General features: G+C 46.9%; 12 non-coding genes and 1 pseudogene across 12 annotated transcripts; all 13 read right to left on the minus strand.

Annotated features, from left to right (window-relative positions):
* Positions 1–2,015: 2,015 nt before the first annotated feature.
* LOC142267286 (U2 spliceosomal RNA) lies at positions 2,016–2,206 on the minus strand. The gene has a single exon (XR_012733202.1). It is a non-coding gene; the product is annotated as a U2 spliceosomal RNA (small nuclear RNA).
* A 1,387-nt stretch (positions 2,207–3,593) lies between these two features.
* On the minus strand, positions 3,594–3,784 carry LOC142267287 (U2 spliceosomal RNA). The gene has a single exon (XR_012733203.1). It is a non-coding gene; the product is annotated as a U2 spliceosomal RNA (small nuclear RNA).
* Positions 3,785–5,171: 1,387 nt separating this feature from the next.
* LOC142267289 (U2 spliceosomal RNA) lies at positions 5,172–5,362 on the minus strand. The gene has a single exon (XR_012733204.1). It is a non-coding gene; the product is annotated as a U2 spliceosomal RNA (small nuclear RNA).
* Positions 5,363–6,749: 1,387 nt separating this feature from the next.
* LOC142267290 (U2 spliceosomal RNA) lies at positions 6,750–6,940 on the minus strand. The gene has a single exon (XR_012733205.1). It is a non-coding gene; the product is annotated as a U2 spliceosomal RNA (small nuclear RNA).
* A 1,387-nt stretch (positions 6,941–8,327) lies between these two features.
* Positions 8,328–8,518, minus strand: LOC142267291 (U2 spliceosomal RNA). The gene has a single exon (XR_012733206.1). It is a non-coding gene; the product is annotated as a U2 spliceosomal RNA (small nuclear RNA).
* Positions 8,519–9,905: 1,387 nt separating this feature from the next.
* Positions 9,906–10,096, minus strand: LOC142267292 (U2 spliceosomal RNA). The gene has a single exon (XR_012733207.1). It is a non-coding gene; the product is annotated as a U2 spliceosomal RNA (small nuclear RNA).
* A 1,387-nt stretch (positions 10,097–11,483) lies between these two features.
* On the minus strand, positions 11,484–11,681 carry LOC142267267 (U2 spliceosomal RNA). Its single transcript, XR_012733188.1, has one exon. It is a non-coding gene; the product is annotated as a U2 spliceosomal RNA (small nuclear RNA).
* A 683-nt stretch (positions 11,682–12,364) lies between these two features.
* On the minus strand, positions 12,365–12,491 carry LOC142267275 (U2 spliceosomal RNA; annotated as a pseudogene).
* A 1,387-nt stretch (positions 12,492–13,878) lies between these two features.
* On the minus strand, positions 13,879–14,069 carry LOC142267293 (U2 spliceosomal RNA). Its single transcript, XR_012733208.1, has one exon. It is a non-coding gene; the product is annotated as a U2 spliceosomal RNA (small nuclear RNA).
* Positions 14,070–15,456: 1,387 nt separating this feature from the next.
* LOC142267294 (U2 spliceosomal RNA) lies at positions 15,457–15,647 on the minus strand. Its single transcript, XR_012733209.1, has one exon. It is a non-coding gene; the product is annotated as a U2 spliceosomal RNA (small nuclear RNA).
* A 1,387-nt stretch (positions 15,648–17,034) lies between these two features.
* LOC142267295 (U2 spliceosomal RNA) lies at positions 17,035–17,225 on the minus strand. The gene has a single exon (XR_012733210.1). It is a non-coding gene; the product is annotated as a U2 spliceosomal RNA (small nuclear RNA).
* Positions 17,226–18,612: 1,387 nt separating this feature from the next.
* Positions 18,613–18,803, minus strand: LOC142267297 (U2 spliceosomal RNA). Its single transcript, XR_012733212.1, has one exon. It is a non-coding gene; the product is annotated as a U2 spliceosomal RNA (small nuclear RNA).
* A 1,387-nt stretch (positions 18,804–20,190) lies between these two features.
* On the minus strand, positions 20,191–20,381 carry LOC142267298 (U2 spliceosomal RNA). Its single transcript, XR_012733213.1, has one exon. It is a non-coding gene; the product is annotated as a U2 spliceosomal RNA (small nuclear RNA).
* Between the last annotated feature and the right edge of the window lie 984 nt (positions 20,382–21,365).

Genomic DNA, 21,365 nt, shown 5'->3' on the forward strand with positions numbered 1-21,365 from the left:
CCCAGCGTCCACCCAGGCATCTTACCCAAGTGGAGTAGAGAGCTACTAGTTGTTGGTTTCGCAGCCAAAACTGCCCGGACCGTCAACCGGTGTTGGTTTCTCAGCCCAAGGCTAACCGGACCTCCAACCGGGTGTTGGTTTCTCAGCCGAAGCTGACCCAGACCTCCAACCGGGTGTTGGTTTCTCAGCCGAAGCTGACCCAGACCTCCAACCGGGTGTTAGTTTCTCAGCCCAAAGCTGACCAGACCTCCGACCGGGATTATAAAAATTTCCCTTCCTAGCCAGAAGGCCGGGATAGGATAATATGCTCAAAAAGTATGAAAAGGCAAGGTACGGTGTGCTACAGAGCCCAAGGCTTGCCGGGGTCCCAAGCCAGCAAGCTCAGACTCACTCCAGGGTCGTCAGTCCTGGGGCACGTTGTACCATAGCCCCCCACCCTTACTCAGTCTAATAGCCTCGATCCTGGTAGGGCCATGTTTTCCTCTAGATGAATATACTATCCACCCAGAGTACTAGCAAGTGCAACCTTCCAGTGTGCATTGTATCATTGTACTAAGGTGGCCTGGAGCTTAAACCACCTCTTCGAACAACACTACACTTAATCTTAGCCAAAAGGCCGAGAAGCGATAACCAGAATTGGTTTGGGCCTCGAGTGGCACCCTGGCCTATGCCGGACACATCTTAGGGAGAGAGAGCGAGAGGGAGACAAACCCACGCCTACACAAGACATTTTGTCACCCAAGCCAACCCTTGAAAAGGCTGCTTTGCAGAGCCAAAACAAGAAGAATGGTGCGTTTTGCAGCCGCCGCCCACTGCAATGAATCTGAATAACTCCTCCTTTAGGGCGCAAGCAACTCCCCTCCCCCTTGCAGTCTTTCCAATTCACGATACAAAAAGACGGACAGGACAGGTTGCCTGACTTTCCGTCACTGCCACCCTTTGCCATCCTTACCCGTAGAAAGCCCTTTCATCATCCCCAAACCCTAATCTTTTCCCTTTCCTTCCCAGCCCCCAAACCCTGCCCTCTGTACCTTTCTCACCACCCGCTTCCCTTCTCCTGTCATCCCCCTACCACCCGGGAAAAAAAGAGATTGCCCCCTCCTTCCACTAGCCCACCCTCCCACCCAAAGAACAACTTCTTCTGCGCAGCTTGTTTTCTAGGCAGCAGCGCTATTGTGATGTCATCGGGGGGCATTGTGACAAGCCGCCAGTGTTCCGTCTCTTCATGTTGTGCACAGTTCAAACGGAAAATACATCAACAGGCAGACTACAGAAAAGCTTACTATCAAAGGTTAGAGGGGGGCTTTCTCAGAGGGCTTTTTACAGTTTTTCTATTCCCAATTAGCCGTTTAAGTGTACTTATTGAAAGTAGTAATTCTTTCATAGGCCGCCCTTTCTTAGTATTTGACGTTCCTTATATTGCGGTATGAGGCTTCGCAGTAGGTTGCAAACATTCATCACCCATGACTGTCCCCAATTGAGCTCAGAAGCTCAATGTCTATCATGACCTCTCTTTTAGAATGTCCAAGAGCAAGCAAACTATTCCTCCAGGAGAGGGCGCCAACAGACTACTAAAGAGATCATCATTACTCAAAGAAAACCCCAAAAACCAATGCATGATAGGAATAAACAGGTAACTTTCTTTGGAGTGGAAGCGGAGAGATCGCACCAGATGCCAATTCTAGATGTTATCACACCTGTGGTCACTGCAGCAGCAGGTGAATCCACTTTGTCCAAAAGGGATCTATTCCATTCAATTGCAAATGATCTAGATAAGACAGAGAACTGCAGCACGGGGACATAGCCGAGTTGGTCAGGTTGAGTGGTGATGAGTTTGCTATTTGGATGAATAAAGAAAGTCAAAAGTGTGAAAGATAAAAAACAAAAGGAGGAAGTGTGAAAAGTGAATGGGCCAAATTGAGGTGCATATGAAGACGTATGCTTTCTTCCAATTCATTAAATCGGGCTAATATGAATCAGGTGAATTGAGTTCTGCTTTTGGAAACTGGGTTAAGAAGGGGTGCACCGTTCCTGGAGGTACTGCAATACCAGGTCAATGCGTGGAGTGGACAGAGCAAGCTCTTTTTCCATCTCCCTGTTCTAAAAATCCATTTAATATATGGTCCCCAGATAGGGGACGTATCAGATATTAAACTGATAAGAACAGATACTACACTTGATCTTAGCCAAAAGGCCGAGAAGCGATAACCAGAATTGGTTTGGGCCTCGAGTGGCACCCTGGCCTATGCCGGACACATCTTAGGGAGAGAGAGCGAGAGGGAGACAAACCCACGCCTACACAAGACATTTTGTCACCCAAGCCAACCCTTGAAAAGGCTGCTTTGCAGAGCCAAAACAAGAAGAATGGTGCGTTTTGCAGCCGCCGCCCACTGCAATGAATCTGAATAACTCCTCCTTTAGGGCGCAAGCAACTCCCCTCCCCCTTGCAGTCTTTCCAATTCACGATACAAAAAGACGGACAGGACAGGTTGCCTGACTTTCCGTCACTGCCACCCTTTGCCATCCTTACCCGTAGAAAGCCCTTTCATCATCCCCAAACCCTAATCTTTTCCCTTTCCTTCCCAGCCCCCAAACCCTGCCCTCTGTACCTTTCTCACCACCCGCTTCCCTTCTCCTGTCATCCCCCTACCACCCGGGAAAAAAAGAGATTGCCCCCTCCTTCCACTAGCCCACCCTCCCACCCAAAGAACAACTTCTTCTGCGCAGCTTGTTTTCTAGGCAGCAGCGCTATTGTGATGTCATCGGGGGGCATTGTGACAAGCCGCCAGTGTTCCGTCTCTTCATGTTGTGCACAGTTCAAACGGAAAATACATCAACAGGCAGACTACAGAAAAGCTTACTATCAAAGGTTAGAGGGGGGCTTTCTCAGAGGGCTTTTTACAGTTTTTCTATTCCCAATTAGCCGTTTAAGTGTACTTATTGAAAGTAGTAATTCTTTCATAGGCCGCCCTTTCTTAGTATTTGACGTTCCTTATATTGCGGTATGAGGCTTCGCAGTAGGTTGCAAACATTCATCACCCATGACTGTCCCCAATTGAGCTCAGAAGCTCAATGTCTATCATGACCTCTCTTTTAGAATGTCCAAGAGCAAGCAAACTATTCCTCCAGGAGAGGGCGCCAACAGACTACTAAAGAGATCATCATTACTCAAAGAAAACCCCAAAAACCAATGCATGATAGGAATAAACAGGTAACTTTCTTTGGAGTGGAAGCGGAGAGATCGCACCAGATGCCAATTCTAGATGTTATCACACCTGTGGTCACTGCAGCAGCAGGTGAATCCACTTTGTCCAAAAGGGATCTATTCCATTCAATTGCAAATGATCTAGATAAGACAGAGAACTGCAGCACGGGGACATAGCCGAGTTGGTCAGGTTGAGTGGTGATGAGTTTGCTATTTGGATGAATAAAGAAAGTCAAAAGTGTGAAAGATAAAAAACAAAAGGAGGAAGTGTGAAAAGTGAATGGGCCAAATTGAGGTGCATATGAAGACGTATGCTTTCTTCCAATTCATTAAATCGGGCTAATATGAATCAGGTGAATTGAGTTCTGCTTTTGGAAACTGGGTTAAGAAGGGGTGCACCGTTCCTGGAGGTACTGCAATACCAGGTCAATGCGTGGAGTGGACAGAGCAAGCTCTTTTTCCATCTCCCTGTTCTAAAAATCCATTTAATATATGGTCCCCAGATAGGGGACGTATCAGATATTAAACTGATAAGAACAGATACTACACTTGATCTTAGCCAAAAGGCCGAGAAGCGATAACCAGAATTGGTTTGGGCCTCGAGTGGCACCCTGGCCTATGCCGGACACATCTTAGGGAGAGAGAGCGAGAGGGAGACAAACCCACGCCTACACAAGACATTTTGTCACCCAAGCCAACCCTTGAAAAGGCTGCTTTGCAGAGCCAAAACAAGAAGAATGGTGCGTTTTGCAGCCGCCGCCCACTGCAATGAATCTGAATAACTCCTCCTTTAGGGCGCAAGCAACTCCCCTCCCCCTTGCAGTCTTTCCAATTCACGATACAAAAAGACGGACAGGACAGGTTGCCTGACTTTCCGTCACTGCCACCCTTTGCCATCCTTACCCGTAGAAAGCCCTTTCATCATCCCCAAACCCTAATCTTTTCCCTTTCCTTCCCAGCCCCCAAACCCTGCCCTCTGTACCTTTCTCACCACCCGCTTCCCTTCTCCTGTCATCCCCCTACCACCCGGGAAAAAAAGAGATTGCCCCCTCCTTCCACTAGCCCACCCTCCCACCCAAAGAACAACTTCTTCTGCGCAGCTTGTTTTCTAGGCAGCAGCGCTATTGTGATGTCATCGGGGGGCATTGTGACAAGCCGCCAGTGTTCCGTCTCTTCATGTTGTGCACAGTTCAAACGGAAAATACATCAACAGGCAGACTACAGAAAAGCTTACTATCAAAGGTTAGAGGGGGGCTTTCTCAGAGGGCTTTTTACAGTTTTTCTATTCCCAATTAGCCGTTTAAGTGTACTTATTGAAAGTAGTAATTCTTTCATAGGCCGCCCTTTCTTAGTATTTGACGTTCCTTATATTGCGGTATGAGGCTTCGCAGTAGGTTGCAAACATTCATCACCCATGACTGTCCCCAATTGAGCTCAGAAGCTCAATGTCTATCATGACCTCTCTTTTAGAATGTCCAAGAGCAAGCAAACTATTCCTCCAGGAGAGGGCGCCAACAGACTACTAAAGAGATCATCATTACTCAAAGAAAACCCCAAAAACCAATGCATGATAGGAATAAACAGGTAACTTTCTTTGGAGTGGAAGCGGAGAGATCGCACCAGATGCCAATTCTAGATGTTATCACACCTGTGGTCACTGCAGCAGCAGGTGAATCCACTTTGTCCAAAAGGGATCTATTCCATTCAATTGCAAATGATCTAGATAAGACAGAGAACTGCAGCACGGGGACATAGCCGAGTTGGTCAGGTTGAGTGGTGATGAGTTTGCTATTTGGATGAATAAAGAAAGTCAAAAGTGTGAAAGATAAAAAACAAAAGGAGGAAGTGTGAAAAGTGAATGGGCCAAATTGAGGTGCATATGAAGACGTATGCTTTCTTCCAATTCATTAAATCGGGCTAATATGAATCAGGTGAATTGAGTTCTGCTTTTGGAAACTGGGTTAAGAAGGGGTGCACCGTTCCTGGAGGTACTGCAATACCAGGTCAATGCGTGGAGTGGACAGAGCAAGCTCTTTTTCCATCTCCCTGTTCTAAAAATCCATTTAATATATGGTCCCCAGATAGGGGACGTATCAGATATTAAACTGATAAGAACAGATACTACACTTGATCTTAGCCAAAAGGCCGAGAAGCGATAACCAGAATTGGTTTGGGCCTCGAGTGGCACCCTGGCCTATGCCGGACACATCTTAGGGAGAGAGAGCGAGAGGGAGACAAACCCACGCCTACACAAGACATTTTGTCACCCAAGCCAACCCTTGAAAAGGCTGCTTTGCAGAGCCAAAACAAGAAGAATGGTGCGTTTTGCAGCCGCCGCCCACTGCAATGAATCTGAATAACTCCTCCTTTAGGGCGCAAGCAACTCCCCTCCCCCTTGCAGTCTTTCCAATTCACGATACAAAAAGACGGACAGGACAGGTTGCCTGACTTTCCGTCACTGCCACCCTTTGCCATCCTTACCCGTAGAAAGCCCTTTCATCATCCCCAAACCCTAATCTTTTCCCTTTCCTTCCCAGCCCCCAAACCCTGCCCTCTGTACCTTTCTCACCACCCGCTTCCCTTCTCCTGTCATCCCCCTACCACCCGGGAAAAAAAGAGATTGCCCCCTCCTTCCACTAGCCCACCCTCCCACCCAAAGAACAACTTCTTCTGCGCAGCTTGTTTTCTAGGCAGCAGCGCTATTGTGATGTCATCGGGGGGCATTGTGACAAGCCGCCAGTGTTCCGTCTCTTCATGTTGTGCACAGTTCAAACGGAAAATACATCAACAGGCAGACTACAGAAAAGCTTACTATCAAAGGTTAGAGGGGGGCTTTCTCAGAGGGCTTTTTACAGTTTTTCTATTCCCAATTAGCCGTTTAAGTGTACTTATTGAAAGTAGTAATTCTTTCATAGGCCGCCCTTTCTTAGTATTTGACGTTCCTTATATTGCGGTATGAGGCTTCGCAGTAGGTTGCAAACATTCATCACCCATGACTGTCCCCAATTGAGCTCAGAAGCTCAATGTCTATCATGACCTCTCTTTTAGAATGTCCAAGAGCAAGCAAACTATTCCTCCAGGAGAGGGCGCCAACAGACTACTAAAGAGATCATCATTACTCAAAGAAAACCCCAAAAACCAATGCATGATAGGAATAAACAGGTAACTTTCTTTGGAGTGGAAGCGGAGAGATCGCACCAGATGCCAATTCTAGATGTTATCACACCTGTGGTCACTGCAGCAGCAGGTGAATCCACTTTGTCCAAAAGGGATCTATTCCATTCAATTGCAAATGATCTAGATAAGACAGAGAACTGCAGCACGGGGACATAGCCGAGTTGGTCAGGTTGAGTGGTGATGAGTTTGCTATTTGGATGAATAAAGAAAGTCAAAAGTGTGAAAGATAAAAAACAAAAGGAGGAAGTGTTAAAAGTGAATGGGCCAAATTGAGGTGCATATGAAGACGTATGCTTTCTTCCAATTCATTAAATCGGGCTAATATGAATCAGGTGAATTGAGTTCTGCTTTTGGAAACTGGGTTAAGAAGGGGTGCACCGTTCCTGGAGGTACTGCAATACCAGGTCAATGCGTGGAGTGGACAGAGCAAGCTCTTTTTCCATCTCCCTGTTCTAAAAATCCATTTAATATATGGTCCCCAGATAGGGGACGTATCAGATATTAAACTGATAAGAACAGATACTACACTTGATCTTAGCCAAAAGGCCGAGAAGCGATAACCAGAATTGGTTTGGGCCTCGAGTGGCACCCTGGCCTATGCCGGACACATCTTAGGGAGAGAGAGCGAGAGGGAGACAAACCCACGCCTACACAAGACATTTTGTCACCCAAGCCAACCCTTGAAAAGGCTGCTTTGCAGAGCCAAAACAAGAAGAATGGTGCGTTTTGCAGCCGCCGCCCACTGCAATGAATCTGAATAACTCCTCCTTTAGGGCGCAAGCAACTCCCCTCCCCCTTGCAGTCTTTCCAATTCACGATACAAAAAGACGGACAGGACAGGTTGCCTGACTTTCCGTCACTGCCACCCTTTGCCATCCTTACCCGTAGAAAGCCCTTTCATCATCCCCAAACCCTAATCTTTTCCCTTTCCTTCCCAGCCCCCAAACCCTGCCCTCTGTACCTTTCTCACCACCCGCTTCCCTTCTCCTGTCATCCCCCTACCACCCGGGAAAAAAAGAGATTGCCCCCTCCTTCCACTAGCCCACCCTCCCACCCAAAGAACAACTTCTTCTGCGCAGCTTGTTTTCTAGGCAGCAGCGCTATTGTGATGTCATCGGGGGGCATTGTGACAAGCCGCCAGTGTTCCGTCTCTTCATGTTGTGCACAGTTCAAACGGAAAATACATCAACAGGCAGACTACAGAAAAGCTTACTATCAAAGGTTAGAGGGGGGCTTTCTCAGAGGGCTTTTTACAGTTTTTCTATTCCCAATTAGCCGTTTAAGTGTACTTATTGAAAGTAGTAATTCTTTCATAGGCCGCCCTTTCTTAGTATTTGACGTTCCTTATATTGCGGTATGAGGCTTCGCAGTAGGTTGCAAACATTCATCACCCATGACTGTCCCCAATTGAGCTCAGAAGCTCAATGTCTATCATGACCTCTCTTTTAGAATGTCCAAGAGCAAGCAAACTATTCCTCCAGGAGAGGGCGCCAACAGACTACTAAAGAGATCATCATTACTCAAAGAAAACCCCAAAAACCAATGCATGATAGGAATAAACAGGTAACTTTCTTTGGAGTGGAAGCGGAGAGATCGCACCAGATGCCAATTCTAGATGTTATCACACCTGTGGTCACTGCAGCAGCAGGTGAATCCACTTTGTCCAAAAGGGATCTATTCCATTCAATTGCAAATGATCTAGATAAGACAGAGAACTGCAGCACGGGGACATAGCCGAGTTGGTCAGGTTGAGTGGTGATGAGTTTGCTATTTGGATGAATAAAGAAAGTCAAAAGTGTGAAAGATAAAAAACAAAAGGAGGAAGTGTGAAAAGTGAATGGGCCAAATTGAGGTGCATATGAAGACGTATGCTTTCTTCCAATTCATTAAATCGGGCTAATATGAATCAGGTGAATTGAGTTCTGCTTTTGGAAACTGGGTTAAGAAGGGGTGCACCGTTCCTGGAGGTACTGCAATACCAGGTCAATGCGTGGAGTGGACAGAGCAAGCTCTTTTTCCATCTCCCTGTTCTAAAAATCCATTTAATATATGGTCCCCAGATAGGGGACGTATCAGATATTAAACTGATAAGAACAGATACTACACTTGATCTTAGCCAAAAGGCCGAGAAGCGATAACCAGAATTGGTTTGGGCCTCGAGTGGCACCCTGGCCTATGCCGGACACATCTTAGGGAGAGAGAGCGAGAGGGAGACAAACCCACGCCTACACAAGACATTTTGTCACCCAAGCCAACCCTTGAAAAGGCTGCTTTGCAGAGCCAAAACAAGAAGAATGGTGCGTTTTGCAGCCGCCGCCCACTGCAATGAATCTGAATAACTCCTCCTTTAGGGCGCAAGCAACTCCCCTCCCCCTTGCAGTCTTTCCAATTCACGATACAAAAAGACGGACAGGACAGGTTGCCTGACTTTCCGTCACTGCCACCCTTTGCCATCCTTACCCGTAGAAAGCCCTTTCATCATCCCCAAACCCTAATCTTTTCCCTTTCCTTCCCAGCCCCCAAACCCTGCCCTCTGTACCTTTCTCACCACCCGCTTCCCTTCTCCTGTCATCCCCCTACCACCCGGGAAAAAAAGAGATTGCCCCCTCCTTCCACTAGCCCACCCTCCCACCCAAAGAACAACTTCTTCTGCGCAGCTTGTTTTCTAGGCAGCAGCGCTATTGTGATGTCATCGGGGGGCATTGTGACAAGCCGCCAGTGTTCCGTCTCTTCATGTTGTGCACAGTTCAAACGGAAAATACATCAACAGGCAGACTACAGAAAAGCTTACTATCAAAGGTTAGAGGGGGGCTTTCTCAGAGGGCTTTTTACAGTTTTTCTATTCCCAATTAGCCGTTTAAGTGTACTTATTGAAAGTAGTAATTCTTTCATAGGCCGCCCTTTCTTAGTATTTGACGTTCCTTATATTGCGGTATGAGGCTTCGCAGTAGGTTGCAAACATTCATCACCCATGACTGTCCCCAATTGAGCTCAGAAGCTCAATGTCTATCATGACCTCTCTTTTAGAATGTCCAAGAGCAAGCAAACTATTCCTCCAGGAGAGGGCGCCAACAGACTACTAAAGAGATCATCATTACTCAAAGAAAACCCCAAAAACCAATGCATGATAGGAATAAACAGGTAACTTTCTTTGGAGTGGAAGCGGAGAGATCGCACCAGATGCCAATTCTAGATGTTATCACACCTGTGGTCACTGCAGCAGCAGGTGAATCCACTTTGTCCAAAAGGGATCTATTCCATTCAATTGCAAATGATCTAGATAAGACAGAGAACTGCAGCACGGGGACATAGCCGAGTTGGTCAGGTTGAGTGGTGATGAGTTTGCTATTTGGATGAATAAAGAAAGTCAAAAGTGTGAAAGATAAAAAACAAAAGGAGGAAGTGTGAAAAGTGAATGGGCCAAATTGAGGTGCATATGAAGACGTATGCTTTCTTCCAATTCATTAAATCGGGCTAATATGAATCAGGTGAATTGAGTTCTGCTTTTGGAAACTGGGTTAAGAAGGGGTGCACCGTTCCTGGAGGTACTGCAATACCAGGTCAATGCGTGGAGTGGACAGAGCAAGCTCTTTTTCCATCTCCCTGTTCTAAAAATCCATTTAATATATGGTCCCCAGATAGGGGACGTATCAGATATTAAACTGATAAGAACAGATACTACACTTGATCTTAGCCAAAAGGCCGAGAAGCGATAACCAGAATTGGTTTGGGCCTCGAGTGGCACCCTGGCCTATGCCGGACACATCTTAGGGAGAGAGAGCGAGAGGGAGACAAACCCACGCCTACACAAGACATTTTGTCACCCAAGCCAACCCTTGAAAAGGCTGCTTTGCAGAGCCAAAACAAGAAGAATGGTGCGTTTTGCAGCCGCCGCCCACTGCAATGAATCTGAATAACTCCTCCTTTAGGGCGCAAGCAACTCCCCTCCCCCTTGCAGTCTTTCCAATTCACGATACAAAAAGACGGACAGGACAGGTTGACTGACTTTCCGTCACTGCCACCCTTTGCCATCCTTACCCGTAGAAAGCCCTTTCATCATCCCCAAACCCTAATCTTTTCCCTTTCCTTCCCAGCCCCCAAACCCTGCCCTCTGTACCTTTCTCACCACCCGCTTCCCTTCTCCTGTCATCCCCCTACCACCCGGGAAAAAAAGAGATTGCCCCCTCCTTCCACTAGCCCACCCTCCCACCCAAAGAACAACTTCTTCTGCGCAGCTTGTTTTCTAGGCAGCAGCGCTATTGTGATGTCATCGGGGGGCATTGTGACAAGCCGCCAGTGTTCCGTCTCTTCATGTTGTGCACAGTTCAAACGGAAAATACATCAACAGGCAGACTACAGAAAAGCTTACTATCAAAGGTTAGAGGGGGGCTTTCTCAGAGGGCTTTTTACAGTTTTTCTATTCCCAATTAGCCGTTTAAGTGTACTTATTGAAAGTAGTAATTCTTTCATAGGCCGCCCTTTCTTAGTATTTGACGTTCCTTATATTGCGGTATGAGGCTTCGCAGTAGGTTGCAAACATTCATCACCCATGACTGTCCCCAATTGAGCTCAGAAGCTCAATGTCTATCATGACCTCTCTTTTAGAATGTCCAAGAGCAAGCAAACTATTCCTCCAGGAGAGGGCGCCAACAGACTACTAAAGAGATCATCATTACTCAAAGAAAACCCCAAAAACCAATGCATGATAGGAATAAACAGGTAACTTTCTTTGGAGTGGAAGCGGAGAGATCGCACCAGATGCCAATTCTAGATGTTATCACACCTGTGGTCACTGCAGCAGCAGGTGAATCCACTTTGTCCAAAAGGGATCTATTCCATTCAATTGCAAATGATCTAGATAAGACAGAGAACTGCAGCACGGGGACATAGCCGAGTTGGTCAGGTTGAGTGGTGATGAGTTTGCTATTTGGATGAATAAAGAAAGTCAAAAGTGTGAAAGATAAAAAACAAAAGGAGGAAGTGTGAAAAGTGAATGGGCCAAATTGAGGTGCATATGAAGACGTATGCTTTCTTCCAATTCATTAAATCGGGCTAATATGAATCAGGTGAATTGAGTTCTGCTTTTGGAAACTGGGTTAAGAAGGGGTGCACCGTTCCTGGAGGTACTGCAATACCAGGTCAATGCGTGGAGTGGACAGAGCAAGCTCTTTTTCCATCTCCCTGTTCTAAAAATCCATTTAATATATGGTCCCCAGATAGGGGACGTATCAGATATTAAACTGATAAGAACAGATTTTTTGATTTAATGAAGCTTTCCAAAGCACCGCAAAAAATGCATGACCGAAGTCACACCAAAAACAGTGCAAAGGCTAGGATTCGTGTGGACCCCTCCGTGAGGAGAGGGTCCCCAAAAATCAACCCCGTCCCTCCGAGCCAGAAGGCCACAGCAAGGGTCAGGGATCTTCGGTGCTCCCCCAAGCCGAAGCCTGGTTGAGCCTTGTCGTTGCTCCCAGCGTCCACCCAGGCATTTTACCCAAGTGGAGTAGAGAGCTACTAGTTGTTGGTTTCGCAGCCAAAACTGCCCGGACCGTCAACCGGTGTTGGTTTCTCAGCCCAAGGCTAACCGGACCTCCAACCGGGTGTTGGTTTCTCAGCCGAAGCTGACCCGGACCTCCAACCGGGTGTTGGTTTCTCAGCCGAAGCTGACCCAGACCTCCAACCGGGTGTTGGTTTCTCAGCCGAAGCTGACCCGGACCTCCAACCGGGTGTTGGTTTCTCAGCCCAAAGCTGAACGGACCTCCGACCATGATTATAAAAATTTCCCTTCCTAGCCAGAAGGCCGGGATAGAGCAATAAGCTCAGAAAGTATGAAAGGGCAAGGTACGGTGTGCTACAGAGCCCAAGGCTCGCCGGGGTCCCAAGCCAGCAAGCTCAGACTCACTCCAGGGTCGTCAGTCCTTGGGCACATTGCACCATAGCCCCACACTTACTCAGTCTAATAGCCTCGATCCTGGTAGGGCCATGTTTTCCTCTAGATGAATATACTATACATCAAGAGTACTAGCAAGCGCAACCTTCCAGTGTGCATTGCATCTGCCGAGCCTCACAGATACTACACTTGATCTTAGCCAAAAGGCCGAGAAGCGATAACCAGAATTGGTTTGGGCCTCGAGTGGCACCCTGGCCTATGCCGGACACATCTTAGGGAGAGAGAGCGAGAGGGAGACAAACCCACGCCTACACAAGACATTTTGTCACCCAAGCCAACCCTTGAAAAGGCTGCTTTGCAGAGCCAAAACAAGAAGAATGGTGCGTTTTGCAGCCGCCGCCCACTGCAATGAATCTGAATAACTCCTCCTTTAGGGCGCAAGCAACTCCCCTCCCCCTTGCAGTCTTTCCAATTCACGATACAAAAAGACGGACAGGACAGGTTGCCTGACTTTCCGTCACTGCCACCCTTTGCCATCCTTACCCGTAGAAAGCCCTTTCATCATCCCCAAACCCTAATCTTTTCCCTTTCCTTCCCAGCCCCCAAACCCTGCCCTCTGTACCTTTCTCACCACCCGCTTCCCTTCTCCTGTCATCCCCCTACCACCCGGGAAAAAAAGAGATTGCCCCCTCCTTCCACTAGCCCACCCTCCCACCCAAAGAACAACTTCTTCTGCGCAGCTTGTTTTCTAGGCAGCAGCGCTATTGTGATGTCATCGGGGGGCATTGTGACAAGCCGCCAGTGTTCCGTCTCTTCATGTTGTGCACAGTTCAAACGGAAAATACATCAACAGGCAGACTACAGAAAAGCTTACTATCAAAGGTTAGAGGGGGGCTTTCTCAGAGGGCTTTTTACAGTTTTTCTATTCCCAATTAGCCGTTTAAGTGTACTTATTGAAAGTAGTAATTCTTTCATAGGCCGCCCTTTCTTAGTATTTGACGTTCCTTATATTGCGGTATGAGGCTTCGCAGTAGGTTGCAAACATTCATCACCCATGACTGTCCCCAATTGAGCTCAGAAGCTCAATGTCTATCATGACCTCTCTTTTAGAATGTCCAAGAGCAAGCAAACTATTCCTCCAGGAGAGGGCGCCAACAGACTACTAAAGAGATCATCATTACTCAAAGAAAACCCCAAAAACCAATGCATGATAGGAATAAACAGGTAACTTTCTTTGGAGTGGAAGCGGAGAGATCGCACCAGATGCCAATTCTAGATGTTATCACACCTGTGGTCACTGCAGCAGCAGGTGAATCCACTTTGTCCAAAAGGGATCTATTCCATTCAATTGCAAATGATCTAGATAAGACAGAGAACTGCAGCACGGGGACATAGCCGAGTTGGTCAGGTTGAGTGGTGATGAGTTTGCTATTTGGATGAATAAAGAAAGTCAAAAGTGTGAAAGATAAAAAACAAAAGGAGGAAGTGTGAAAAGTGAATGGGCCAAATTGAGGTGCATATGAAGACGTATGCTTTCTTCCAATTCATTAAATCGGGCTAATATGAATCAGGTGAATTGAGTTCTGCTTTTGGAAACTGGGTTAAGAAGGGGTGCACCGTTCCTGGAGGTACTGCAATACCAGGTCAATGCGTGGAGTGGACAGAGCAAGCTCTTTTTCCATCTCCCTGTTCTAAAAATCCATTTAATATATGGTCCCCAGATAGGGGACGTATCAGATATTAAACTGATAAGAACAGATACTACACTTGATCTTAGCCAAAAGGCCGAGAAGCGATAACCAGAATTGGTTTGGGCCTCGAGTGGCACCCTGGCCTATGCCGGACACATCTTAGGGAGAGAGAGCGAGAGGGAGACAAACCCACGCCTACACAAGACATTTTGTCACCCAAGCCAACCCTTGAAAAGGCTGCTTTGCAGAGCCAAAACAAGAAGAATGGTGCGTTTTGCAGCCGCCGCCCACTGCAATGAATCTGAATAACTCCTCCTTTAGGGCGCAAGCAACTCCCCTCCCCCTTGCAGTCTTTCCAATTCACGATACAAAAAGACGGACAGGACAGGTTGCCTGACTTTCCGTCACTGCCACCCTTTGCCATCCTTACCCGTAGAAAGCCCTTTCATCATCCCCAAACCCTAATCTTTTCCCTTTCCTTCCCAGCCCCCAAACCCTGCCCTCTGTACCTTTCTCACCACCCGCTTCCCTTCTCCTGTCATCCCCCTACCACCCGGGAAAAAAAGAGATTGCCCCCTCCTTCCACTAGCCCACCCTCCCACCCAAAGAACAACTTCTTCTGCGCAGCTTGTTTTCTAGGCAGCAGCGCTATTGTGATGTCATCGGGGGGCATTGTGACAAGCCGCCAGTGTTCCGTCTCTTCATGTTGTGCACAGTTCAAACGGAAAATACATCAACAGGCAGACTACAGAAAAGCTTACTATCAAAGGTTAGAGGGGGGCTTTCTCAGAGGGCTTTTTACAGTTTTTCTATTCCCAATTAGCCGTTTAAGTGTACTTATTGAAAGTAGTAATTCTTTCATAGGCCGCCCTTTCTTAGTATTTGACGTTCCTTATATTGCGGTATGAGGCTTCGCAGTAGGTTGCAAACATTCATCACCCATGACTGTCCCCAATTGAGCTCAGAAGCTCAATGTCTATCATGACCTCTCTTTTAGAATGTCCAAGAGCAAGCAAACTATTCCTCCAGGAGAGGGCGCCAACAGACTACTAAAGAGATCATCATTACTCAAAGAAAACCCCAAAAACCAATGCATGATAGGAATAAACAGGTAACTTTCTTTGGAGTGGAAGCGGAGAGATCGCACCAGATGCCAATTCTAGATGTTATCACACCTGTGGTCACTGCAGCAGCAGGTGAATCCACTTTGTCCAAAAGGGATCTATTCCATTCAATTGCAAATGATCTAGATAAGACAGAGAACTGCAGCACGGGGACATAGCCGAGTTGGTCAGGTTGAGTGGTGATGAGTTTGCTATTTGGATGAATAAAGAAAGTCAAAAGTGTGAAAGATAAAAAACAAAAGGAGGAAGTGTGAAAAGTGAATGGGCCAAATTGAGGTGCATATGAAGACGTATGCTTTCTTCCAATTCATTAAATCGGGCTAATATGAATCAGGTGAATTGAGTTCTGCTTTTGGAAACTGGGTTAAGAAGGGGTGCACCGTTCCTGGAGGTACTGCAATACCAGGTCAATGCGTGGAGTGGACAGAGCAAGCTCTTTTTCCATCTCCCTGTTCTAAAAATCCATTTAATATATGGTCCCCAGATAGGGGACGTATCAGATATTAAACTGATAAGAACAGATACTACACTTGATCTTAGCCAAAAGGCCGAGAAGCGATAACCAGAATTGGTTTGGGCCTCGAGTGGCACCCTGGCCTATGCCGGACACATCTTAGGGAGAGAGAGCGAGAGGGAGACAAACCCACGCCTACACAAGACATTTTGTCACCCAAGCCAACCCTTGAAAAGGCTGCTTTGCAGAGCCAAAACAAGAAGAATGGTGCGTTTTGCAGCCGCCGCCCACTGCAATGAATCTGAATAACTCCTCCTTTAGGGCGCAAGCAACTCCCCTCCCCCTTGCAGTCTTTCCAATTCACGATACAAAAAGACGGACAGGACAGGTTGCCTGACTTTCCGTCACTGCCACCCTTTGCCATCCTTACCCGTAGAAAGCCCTTTCATCATCCCCAAACCCTAATCTTTTCCCTTTCCTTCCCAGCCCCCAAACCCTGCCCTCTGTACCTTTCTCACCACCCGCTTCCCTTCTCCTGTCATCCCCCTACCACCCGGGAAAAAAAGAGATTGCCCCCTCCTTCCACTAGCCCACCCTCCCACCCAAAGAACAACTTCTTCTGCGCAGCTTGTTTTCTAGGCAGCAGCGCTATTGTGATGTCATCGGGGGGCATTGTGACAAGCCGCCAGTGTTCCGTCTCTTCATGTTGTGCACAGTTCAAACGGAAAATACATCAACAGGCAGACTACAGAAAAGCTTACTATCAAAGGTTAGAGGGGGGCTTTCTCAGAGGGCTTTTTACAGTTTTTCTATTCCCAATTAGCCGTTTAAGTGTACTTATTGAAAGTAGTAATTCTTTCATAGGCCGCCCTTTCTTAGTATTTGACGTTCCTTATATTGCGGTATGAGGCTTCGCAGTAGGTTGCAAACATTCATCACCCATGACTGTCCCCAATTGAGCTCAGAAGCTCAATGTCTATCATGACCTCTCTTTTAGAATGTCCAAGAGCAAGCAAACTATTCCTCCAGGAGAGGGCGCCAACAGACTACTAAAGAGATCATCATTACTCAAAGAAAACCCCAAAAACCAATGCATGATAGGAATAAACAGGTAACTTTCTTTGGAGTGGAAGCGGAGAGATCGCACCAGATGCCAATTCTAGATGTTATCACACCTGTGGTCACTGCAGCAGCAGGTGAATCCACTTTGTCCAAAAGGGATCTATTCCATTCAATTGCAAATGATCTAGATAAGACAGAGAACTGCAGCACGGGGACATAGCCGAGTTGGTCAGGTTGAGTGGTGATGAGTTTGCTATTTGGATGAATAAAGAAAGTCAAAAGTGTGAAAGATAAAAAACAAAAGGAGGAAGTGTGAAAAGTGAATGGGCCAAATTGAGGTGCATATGAAGACGTATGCTTTCTTCCAATTCATTAAATCGGGCTAATATGAATCAGGTGAATTGAGTTCTGCTTTTGGAAACTGGGTTAAGAAGGGGTGCACCGTTCCTGGAGGTACTGCAATACCAGGTCAATGCGTGGAGTGGACAGAGCAAGCTCTTTTTCCATCTCCCTGTTCTAAAAATCCATTTAATATATGGTCCCCAGATAGGGGACGTATCAGATATTAAACTGATAAGAACAGATACTACACTTGATCTTAGCCAAAAGGCCGAGAAGCGATAACCAGAATTGGTTTGGGCCTCGAGTGGCACCCTGGCCTATGCCGGACACATCTTAGGGAGAGAGAGCGAGAGGGAGACAAACCCACGCCTACACAAGACATTTTGTCACCCAAGCCAACCCTTGAAAAGGCTGCTTTGCAGAGCCAAAACAAGAAGAATGGTGCGTTTTGCAGCCGCCGCCCACTGCAATGAATCTGAATAACTCCTCCTTTAGGGCGCAAGCAACTCCCCTCCCCCTTGCAGTCTTTCCAATTCACGATACAAAAAGACGGACAGGACAGGTTGCCTGACTTTCCGTCACTGCCACCCTTTGCCATCCTTACCCGTAGAAAGCCCTTTCATCATCCCCAAACCCTAATCTTTTCCCTTTCCTTCCCAGCCCCCAAACCCTGCCCTCTGTACCTTTCTCACCACCCGCTTCCCTTCTCCTGTCATCCCCCTACCACCCGGGAAAAAAAGAGATTGCCCCCTCCTTCCACTAGCCCACCCTCCCACCCAAAGAACAACTTCTTCTGCGCAGCTTGTTTTCTAGGCAGCAGCGCTATTGTGATGTCATCGGGGGGCATTGTGACAAGCCGCCAGTGTTCCGTCTCTTCATGTTGTGCACAGTTCAAACGGAAAATACATCAACAGGCAGACTACAGAAAAGCTTACTATCAAAGGTTAGAGGGGGGCTTTCTCAGAGGGCTTTTTACAGTTTTTCTATTCCCAATTAGCCGTTTAAGTGTACTTATTGAAAGTAGTAATTCTTTCATAGGCCGCCCTTTCTTAGTATTTGACGTTCCTTATATTGCGGTATGAGGCTTCGCAGTAGGTTGCAAACATTCATCACCCATGACTGTCCCCAATTGAGCTCAGAAGCTCAATGTCTATCATGACCTCTCTTTTAGAATGTCCAAGAGCAAGCAAACTATTCCTCCAGGAGAGGGCGCCAACAGACTACTAAAGAGATCATCATTACTCAAAGAAAACCCCAAAAACCAATGCATGATAGGAATAAACAGGTAACTTTCTTTGGAGTGGAAGCGGAGAGATCGCACCAGATGCCAATTCTAGATGTTATCACACCTGTGGTCACTGCAGCAGCAGGTGAATCCACTTTGTCCAAAAGGGATCTATTCCATTCAATTGCAAATGATCTAGATAAGACAGAGAACTGCAGCACGGGGACATAGCCGAGTTGGTCAGGTTGAGTGGTGATGAGTTTGCTATTTGGATGAATAAAGAAAGTCAAAAGTGTGAAAGATAAAAAACAAAAGGAGGAAGTGTGAAAAGTGAATGGGCCAAATTGAGGTGCATATGAAGACGTATGCTTTCTTCCAATTCATTAAATCGGGCTAATATGAATCAGGTGAATTGAGTTCTGCTTTTGGAAACTGGGTTAAGAAGGGGTGCACCGTTCCTGGAGGTACTGCAATACCAGGTCAATGCGTGGAGTGGACAGAGCAAGCTCTTTTTCCATCTCCCTGTTCTAAAAATCCATTTAATATATGGTCCCCAGATAGGGGACGTATCAGATATTAAACTGATAAGAACAGATACTACACTTGATCTTAGCCAAAAGGCCGAGAAGCGATAACCAGAATTGGTTTGGGCCTCGAGTGGCACCCTGGCCTATGCCGGACACATCTTAGGGAGAGAGAGCGAGAGGGAGACAAACCCACGCCTACACAAGACATTTTGTCACCCAAGCCAACCCTTGAAAAGGCTGCTTTGCAGAGCCAAAACAAGAAGAATGGTGCGTTTTGCAGCCGCCGCCCACTGCAATGAATCTGAATAACTCCTCCTTTAGGGCGCAAGCAACTCCCCTCCCCCTTGCAGTCTTTCCAATTCACGATACAAAAAGACGGACAGGACAGGTTGCCTGACTTTCCGTCACTGCCACCCTTTGCCATCCTTACCCGTAGAAAGCCCTTTCATCATCCCCAAACCCTAATCTTTTCCCTTTCCTTCCCAGCCCCCAAACCCTGCCCTCTGTACCTTTCTCACCACCCGCTTCCCTTCTCCTGTCATCCCCCTACCACCCGGGAAAAAAAGAGATTGCCCCCTCCTTCCACTAGCCCACCCTCCCACCCAAAGAACAACTTCTTCTGCGCAGCTTGTTTTCTAGGCAGCAGCGCTATTGTGATGTCATCGGGGGGCATTGTGACAAGCCGCCAGTGTTCCGTCTCTTCATGTTGTGCACAGTTCAAACGGAAAATACATCAACAGGCAGACTACAGAAAAGCTTACTATCAAAGGTTAGAGGGGGGCTTTCTCAGAGGGCTTTTTACAGTTTTTCTATTCCCAATTAGCCGTTTAAGTGTACTTATTGAAAGTAGTAATTCTTTCATAGGCCGCCCTTTCTTAGTATTTGACGTTCCTTATATTGCGGTATGAGGCTTCGCAGTAGGTTGCAAACATTCATCACCCATGACTGTCCCCAATTGAGCTCAGAAGCTCAATGTCTATCATGACCTCTCTTTTAGAATGTCCAAGAGCAAGCAAACTATTCCTCCAGGAGAGGGCGCCAACAGACTACTAAAGAGATCATCATTACTCAAAGAAAACCCCAAAAACCAATGCATGATAGGAATAAACAGGTAACTTTCTTTGGAGTGGAAGCGGAGAGATCGCACCAGATGCCAATTCTAGATGTTATCACACCTGTGGTCACTGCAGCAGCAGGTGAATCCACTTTGTCCAAAAGGGATCTATTCCATTCAATTGCAAATGATCTAGATAAGACAGAGAACTGCAGCACGGGGACATAGCCGAGTTGGTCAGGTTGAGTGGTGATGAGTTTGCTATTTGGATGAATAAAGAAAGTCAAAAGTGTGAAAGATAAAAAACAAAAGGAGGAAGTGTGAAAAGTGAATGGGCCAAATTGAGGTGCATATGAAGACGTATGCTTTCTTCCAATTCATTAAATCGGGCTAATATGAATCAGGTGAATTGAGTTCTGCTTTTGGAAACTGGGTTAAGAAGGGGTGCACCGTTCCTGGAGGTACTGCAATACCAGGTCAATGCGTGGAGTGGACAGAGCAAGCTCTTTTTCCATCTCCCTGTTCTAAAAATCCATTTAATATATGGTCCCCAGATAGGGGACGTATCAGATATTAAACTGATAAGAACAGATACTACACTTGATCTTAGCCAAAAGGCCGAGAAGCGATAACCAGAATTGGTTTGGGCCTCGAGTGGCACCCTGGCCTATGCCGGACACATCTTAGGGAGAGAGAGCGAGAGGGAGACAAACCCACGCCTACACAAGACATTTTGTCACCCAAGCCAACCCTTGAAAAGGCTGCTTTGCAGAGCCAAAACAAGAAGAATGGTGCGTTTTGCAGCCGCCGCCCACTGCAATGAATCTGAATAACTCCTCCTTTAGGGCGCAAGCAACTCCCCTCCCCCTTGCAGTCTTTCCAATTCACGATACAAAAAGACGGACAGGACAGGTTGCCTGACTTTCCGTCACTGCCACCCTTTGCCATCCTTACCCGTAGAAAGCCCTTTCATCATCCCCAAACCCTAATCTTTTCCCTTTCCTTCCCAGCCCCCAAACCCTGCCCTCTGTACCTTTCTCACCACCCGCTTCCCTTCTCCTGTCATCCCCCTACCACCCGGGAAAAAAAGAGATTGCCCCCTCCTTCCACTAGCCCACCCTCCCACCCAAAGAACAACTTCTTCTGCGCAGCTTGTTTTCTAGGCAGCAGCGCTATTGTGATGTCATCGGGGGGCATTGTGACAAGCCGCCAGTGTTCCGTCTCTTCATGTTGTGCACAGTTCAAACGGAAAAATACATCAACAGGCAGACTACAGAAAAGCTTACTATCAAAGGTTAGAGGGGGGCTTTCTCAGAGGGCTTTTTACAGTTTTTCTATTCCCAATTAGCCGTTTAAGTGTACTTATTGAAAGTAGTAATTCTTTCATAGGCCGCCCTTTCTTAGTATTTGACGTTCCTTATATTGCGGTATGAGGCTTCGCAGTAGGTTGCAAACATTCATCACCCATGACTGTCCCCAATTGAGCTCAGAAGCTCAATGTCTATCATGACCTCTCTTTTAGAATGTCCAAGAGCAAGCAAACTATTCCTCCAGGAGAGGGCGCCAACAGACTACTAAAGAGATCATCATTACTCAAAGAAAACCCCAAAAACC

Source organism: Anomaloglossus baeobatrachus, unplaced genomic scaffold, assembly GCF_048569485.1.
Source record: "Anomaloglossus baeobatrachus isolate aAnoBae1 unplaced genomic scaffold, aAnoBae1.hap1 Scaffold_2942, whole genome shotgun sequence".
Lineage (NCBI taxonomy): Eukaryota > Metazoa > Chordata > Amphibia > Anura > Aromobatidae > Anomaloglossus > Anomaloglossus baeobatrachus.